The sequence below is a fragment of the Hyla sarda genome, unplaced genomic scaffold (genome assembly GCF_029499605.1).
Source record: "Hyla sarda isolate aHylSar1 unplaced genomic scaffold, aHylSar1.hap1 scaffold_2242, whole genome shotgun sequence".
In the NCBI taxonomy this organism is placed as follows: Eukaryota; Metazoa; Chordata; class Amphibia; order Anura; family Hylidae; genus Hyla; species Hyla sarda.
The window spans coordinates 5,264-11,462 of record NW_026608919.1 but is presented as its reverse complement, the minus strand read 5'-3'; the positions used below and the strand labels follow the sequence as shown (position 1 = coordinate 11,462).

At 49.5% G+C, this 6,199-nt stretch overlaps 1 pseudogene; it reads left to right on the top strand.

Annotated features, from left to right (window-relative positions):
* The first annotated feature begins 5,361 nt into the window (after window positions 1-5,361).
* LOC130321245 (U2 spliceosomal RNA) lies at window positions 5,362-5,469 on the top strand (annotated as a pseudogene).
* The last annotated feature ends 730 nt before the right edge of the window (window positions 5,470-6,199 follow it).

Sequence of the window (6,199 nt, the reverse complement as noted above, 5' to 3'; positions counted from 1 at the left end):
GGCATTGGGAATACGAAGAGAAGGAGGAAGAAGGAGTTTGTAAGAGACAGGATTAATCTGGCACAAGACTTTGAAAGGACCAAGATAGCGTGGTCCCAGTTTGTAACTGGGGACACGAAAGCGGACATATTTAGCGGAGAGCCATACCTTGTCTCCGGGAGCAAAAATGGGGGGAGTTCTTCTTTACTTATCGGCAAACCTTTTCATGCGGAATGAAGCCTGTAAAAGAGAATTTTGGGTCTCTTTCCATATGGTGGAAAGATCACGAGTCACTTCATCCACAGCGGGCAAACCAGAGGGCAAGGAGTAGGGAGGGGGGGAAGAGGGTGACGGCCGTACACCACAAAAAATGGGGACTTAGCAGAAGATTCAGAGACTCTGAAGTTGTATGAGAATTCGGCCCATGGTAGAAGGTCTGCCCAGTCATCCTGGCGGGAGGAAACAAAATGCCGTAAATAGTCACCCAGGACCTGGTTAATTCTTTCTACTTGCCCATTGGATTGGGGATGATAAGAAGAAGAGAAGTTTAATTTAATCTTGAGCTGTTTACAGAGGGCCCTCCAGAATTTAGACACGAATTGGACGCCTCTATCCGAGACAATCTGCGTGGGCAAACCGTGAAGACGAAAAATGTGTACAAAAAATTTTTTGCCAACTGAGGCGCTGAAGGAAGACCAGGAAGAGGAATAAAATGTGCCATCTTGGAAAATCGATCAACGACCACCCAAACAACAGTGTTGCCACGGGATGGGGGTAAGTCTGTAATAAAGTCCATACCAATCAGTGACCAAGGCTGTTCGGGGACAGGCAGAGGATGAAGGAGACCAGCAGGCTTCTGGCGAGGAGTCTTATCCCGGGCACAGACAGTACAGGCCCGCACAAAATCAACAACATCCGTCTCCAGAGTCGGCCACCAATAGAAACGAGAGATGAGTTGCAAGGACTTTTTGATGCCCGCATGGCCTGCGAGGTGGGAGGAGTGTCCCCATTTGAGAATCCCGAGACGTTGGCGTGGAGAAACTAAGGTCTTCCCTGGAGGAGTTTGCCTGATGGAGGCTGGAGAAGTGGAGATCAGACAGTCAGGAGGAATGATGTGTTGCGGAGAGACCTCTACTTCCGAGGCATCCGAGGAACGAGAGAGGGCATCGGCCCTAATGTTCTTGTTGGCAGGGCGAAAATGAATTTCAAAGTTAAAACGGGCAAAGAACAACGACCACCTGGCCTGGTGAGGGTTCAGCCGTTGGGCAGACTGGAGATAGGAGAGATTCTTGTGATCGGTGTAAATGATAACTGGAAATTTTGATCCCTCCAGCAGATGCCTCCATTCCTCAAGCGCCAATTTAATGGCCAGTAGTTCTCGATCCCCGATGGAGTAGTTTCTCTCCGCCGGAGAGAAGGTCCTAGAAAAAAAACCACAAGTAGCAGCATGCCCGGAAGAATTTTTTTGTAGAAGGACCGCTCCAGCTCCCACTGAGGAGGCATCTACCTCCAATAGGAAGGGTTTAGATGGGTCAGGTCTGGAGAGCACGGGAGCAGAAGAAAAGGCAGACTTGAGCCGTTTAAATGCGTCTTCCGCTTGGGGAGACCAGGACTTGGGATTGGCATTTTTCTTGGTTAAAGCCACGATAGGAGCCACAATAGTGGAAAAGTGTGGAATAAATTGTCTGTAATAATTGGCGAACCCCAAAAAACGTTGGATAGCACGGAGTCCGGAGGGGCGTGGCCAATCTAAGACGGCAGAGAGTTTATCTGGGTCCATTTGTAATCCCTGGCCAGAGACCAAGTATCCTAGGAAAGGAAGAGATTGACATTCAAACAGACATTTCTCCATTTTGGCATAAAGTTGATTGTCTCGAAGTCTCTGAAGAACCATGCGGACATGCTGGCGGTGTTCTTCTAAGTTGGCAGAAAAAATCAGAATATCGTCCAGATAAACAACAACACAGGAATATAAGAGATCACGAAAAATTTCATTAACAAAGTCTTGGAAGACGGCAGGGGCGTTGCACAGGCCAAAGGGCATGACCAGATACTCAAAGTGTCCATCTCTGGTGTTAAATGCAGTCTTCCATTCGTCCCCCTCCCTGATGCGGATGAGATTATAAGCACCTCTTAAGTCCAGTTTGGTAAAGATGTGGGCACCTTGAAGGCGATCAAAGAGTTCTGAGATAAGAGGTAGGGGGTAGCGGTTCTTTACCGTGATTTTATTAAGTCCGCGGTAATCAATGCAAGGACGTAGGGAGCCATCTTTTTTGGACACAAAAAAAAAATCCAGCTCCGGCAGGAGAGGAGGATTTGCGGATAAACCCCTTTTTTAAATTTTCCTGGATGTATTCAGACATAGCAAAAGTCTCTGGAGCGGACAGAGGATAAATTCTGCCCCGGGGTGGAGTAGTACCCGGGAGGAGGTCAATAGGACAGTCATAAGGCCTGTGAGGAGGTAAAGTCTCAGCTTGCTTTTTGCAAAACACGTCAGCATAGTCCATATAAGCCTTAGGAAGACCGGTTACAGGGGGAACCACAGGGTCACGGCAGGGAGTACTGGGAACCGGTTTAAGACAGTCTTTGAAACAAGAAGTACCCCAGCTCTTGATTTCTCCTGTGGACCAATCAAGGGTTGGGGAATGGCGTTGAAGCCACGGTAATCCAAGAAGAATTTCGGAAGTGCAATTGGAGAGGACCAAAAACTAAATTTTTTCGTGATGAGGTCCGATGCACATTAGGAGGGGTTCCGTGCGGTAACGCACGGTACAGTCCAATCTTTCATTGTTAACACAATTGATGTAGAGGGGTCTGGCGAGACTGGTCACCGGGATGTTGAACCTGTTGATGAGAGAGGCCAAAATAAAATTTCCTGCAGATCCGGAATCCAAGAAGGCCATAGTAGAGAAGGAGAAGGTAGAGGAAGATATCCGCACAGGCACAGTAAGGCGTGGAGAAGCAGAGTTGACATCAAGAACTGTCTCACCTTTGTGCGGAGTCAGCGTACGTCTTTCCAGGCGGGGAGGACGGATAGGACAATCCTTCAGGAAGTGTTCGGTACCGGCACAGTACAGGCACAGATTCTCCATGCGGCGTCGTGTCCTCTCTTGAGGTGTCAAGCGAGACCGGTCAACTTGCATAGCCTCCACGGCGGGAGGCACAGGAACGGATTGCAGAGGACCAGAGGAGAGAGGAGCCGGGGAGAAAAAACGCCTTGTGCGAACAAAGTCCATATCCTGGCGGAGCTCCTGACGCCTTTCAGAAAAACGCATGTCAATGCGGGTGGCCAGATGAATAAGTTCATGCAGGTTAGCAGGAATTTCTCGTGCGGCCAGAACATCTTTAATGTTGCTGGATAGGCCTTTTTTAAAGGTCGCGCAGAGGGCCTCATTATTCCAGGATAATTCGGAGGCAAGGGTACGGAATTGGATGGCGTACTCGCCAACAGAAGAATTACCCTGGACCAGGTTCAGCAGGGCAGTCTCAGCAGAAGAGGCTCGGGCAGGTTCCTCAAAGACACTTCGAATCTCCGTGAAGAAGGAGTGTACAGAGGCAGTGACGGGGTCATTGCGGTCCCAGAGCGGTGTGGCCCATGACAGAGCTTTCCCAGACAGAAGGCTGACTACGAAAGCCACCTTAGACCTTTCAGTAGGAAACTGGTCCGACATCATCTCCAAGTGCAGGGAACATTGCGAAAGAAAGCCACGGCAAAACTTAGAGTCCCCATCAAATTTATCCGGCAAGGATAGTCGTAGGCCGGAAGCGGCCACTCGCTGCGGAGGAGGTGCAGGAGCTGGCGGAGGAGATGATTGCTGAAGCTGTGGTAGTAGCTGCTGTAGCATCACGGTCAGTTGAGACAGCTGGTGGCCTTGTAGCGCTATCTGTTGCGACTGCTGGGCGACCACCGTGGTGAGGTCGGCGACAACTGGCAGTGGAACTTCAGCGGGATCCATGGCCGGATCTACTGTCACGATTCGGCTGGCAGGAGGTGGATCCTCTGTGCCAGAGAGGGATTGGCGTGGACCGTGCTGGTGGACCGGTTCTAAGTTGCTACTGGTATTCACCAGAGCCCGCCGCAAAGCGGGATGGTCTTGCAGCGGCGGTAGCAACCAGGTCGTATCCACCAGCAACGGCTCAACCTCTCTGACTGCTGAAGATAGGCGTGGTACAAGGGAGTAGACAAGAGCAAGGTCGGACGTAGCAGAAGGTCGGGGCAGGCAGCAAGGATCGTAGTCAGGGGCAACGGCAGGAGGTCTGGAACACAGGCTAGGAACACACAAGGAAACGCTTTCACTGGCACAGTGGCAACAAGATCCGGCGAGGGAGTGCAGGGGAAGTGAGGTATAAATAGGGAGTGCACAGGTGAACACACTAATTAAGCCAACTGCGCCAATCAGTGGCGCAGTGGCCCTTTAAATCGCAGAGACCCGGCGCGCGCGCCCTAAGGAGCGGGGCCGTGCGCGCCGGGACAAGACCGACGGAGAGCGAGTCAGGTACGGGAGCCGGGGTGCGCATCGCGAGCGGGCGCCTCCCGCATCGCGAATCGCATCCCGGCTGGGAGAGGTATCGCAGCGCACCCGGTCAGCAGGTCTGACCGGGGCGCTGCAATTGCGAGGATGTTGCGAGCGCTCCGGGGAGGAGCGGGGACCCGGAGCGCTCGGCGTAACAATATGTGTGTATTGCTGGAGTTGCAAACATGGGTGCACTTGACAAACTCAGCTCGGCTATTCCCCATTGAAAGATTGTTGCACCCAGGACCCTTAGCACTGGGATATGCTACTCAATACCACTGGCATGGCCAGGTGTAAACAACATCTGACCTTTGTTGTGTATGTAACCATGGAGATTGTGATGTCGCCTAGGCCCACCAAAGAACAGCCTTGTCAGAAGCCGCACTTCCATGAGTAGAAGCAGCAGCACCATAGGTTGTCAAATAAGCTGGATTTAACCAAGACAAGTGAGTCCAATAGGATGCAGGTATGTCCTCTATCCTTACAGCTTCCCGTGGCTGTTGGTTTTATACCGTTTGGGGACAGCCAAGGAGGAGTCAGCAGGCAACACATGTAAGTGTGTGCTTGTGTGTGTGTGTGTGTGTTTCCTATGCAGATCCTAAACCCAGTATCACATGCAAGTAGGAGGCGAAAGAAAGGTTCCTGCCAAAGCCAGGTTATGGATTGCATTTAAAAATGGTCCATCAGAGTGAAATGGACTCCCATCTTCCTGCTTAGCAATAATGATAATGATATGGGTTTAATGTCTGCTGTGTGTACTGGTGGGTGACTGCCACCCAGCCAGGGTGTGTATGGGAGGCTGCCAGCCAGCCTCCCTTCCTACAAGTAGTGATGGTGCATGTGAAGGGGTTCCTCCCCTTTGACAGTTATCACTTCTCGTCCTTCTTTTTGGCTGAGATCAAATGTGGTGTCTGTTTTTATCAGTTTAATATCTGATATGTCCCCTATCTGGTAGCATATATTAAGTGCACCACCAGGTTTCAGTGTTGGAAAGAAAGATTACCTGTTTATTTGCTGCTGCAGCTGCTTGCTGGCTAGTCCAGTGGGCCCTTACTGCAGGCAAAAGACAATAGGTTGTGCCGCTTGTGTCTGGCCCCTGTTGGAGCGACCAGGCACAGGACTGCTGCTGCTGCTGAATGTCCTCTTTAATTGAATAAGCTCAGCAACCTGCACACCTGTGCAGGTTGGACATGACATGATAGGTAGCTGTCTTTCAGGTAGTGGGAGCTGAATCTTGTTAATTGACATGGGGGTGTCATTGCTGTTGAGTGACCATGCATTGGTACTGTGGTATTGGAATAATAAAAACAAATGTTGCCAGCCAGCCATCCATTGCAATAATGGATAGGACATCAGCTATGAGGCATTTGTTTGTACAAACTGCTGCTCACAACTAATGTTGCAATATAGTGTCTCCATCTGCTGGTGGTATTGAATAAGCAATAGTGCAATGATAGGGTCTGAAAAAGAAGAAAAATAAGAAGCAGCAGCATAGGAAAAAAGGAGGAAAGAAGGAAAACATGGAGAGAAGAAAAAAAAGAAGGTAGAAAAAGGTGAAAACATGTTTAAAAAAGTATTTCCATCTCTATCTCTCTCTATATATATATTTAAAAGAAATATATATATATATATATATATATATATATATATATATATATATACAGAGAGAGAGAGAGAGATAAATATATATAGAGATAGATAGATAC